Source organism: Nicotiana attenuata, unplaced genomic scaffold (genome assembly GCF_001879085.1).
Source record: "Nicotiana attenuata strain UT unplaced genomic scaffold, NIATTr2, whole genome shotgun sequence".
Taxonomy (NCBI): domain Eukaryota; kingdom Viridiplantae; phylum Streptophyta; class Magnoliopsida; order Solanales; family Solanaceae; genus Nicotiana; species Nicotiana attenuata.
Genome location: NW_017672443.1, coordinates 190791 through 191520, shown reverse-complemented (window position 1 = coordinate 191520; position 730 = coordinate 190791).

Genomic DNA, 730 nt, shown 5'->3' with positions numbered 1-730 from the left:
AAATCGGACTCAAATTGAGGTCCAAATCCCAATTTTAGAAAACCTAGGTTCTACCAAAAACCCCCAATTTTACCCATGAAAATCTTTGATTTTAAGTGGAAAACATGTTAAATCGACTTACAAATGATTTGGGATGAAACTTGTTCTTGAAAATTCGCCTAATGAGTTTGGGTTTTGAAAGAATGATGAAAAATGGTGAAAATTCAATTAAGTATAAAATTTGCTGGGCCTCAGATGTGGGAATTGCGAAGTCGAGTTCGCATTTGCGAACTCTGAAGAAAACTGGGAGGTTTGTATTTGCGAGAAAAAATGTCGCATTTGCGACGGCTCGCTATCGCATTTGCGGACAAGTGTTCGCATTTGCGAAGGCTGAGGCTACAGGCGGGCATCGCATTTGCGATGGAATTCTTCGCATTTGCGAAGGATGCTGCCCAGGTGAAGTCTCGCATTTGCGAGGCTGGATTCGCATTTGCGAAACCTGCAAGTCAGGCATACCAGCAGTCTTATAAGTTCAAAAATGCAATCCGACACCTATCCAAAACTCACCCGAGCCCTCGGGGCTCCAAACCAAATACGCACACAACCTCAAAAACATCCTACGGACTTACTCGCGCGATCAAATCGCCAAAATAACATCCTATACATCGAATCAAGCCTCAAAACTCATGATTTCTTCCAAACTCTCATAAAACATAAATTTTCCATTTTAAGTCCGAAACACGCCAAACGA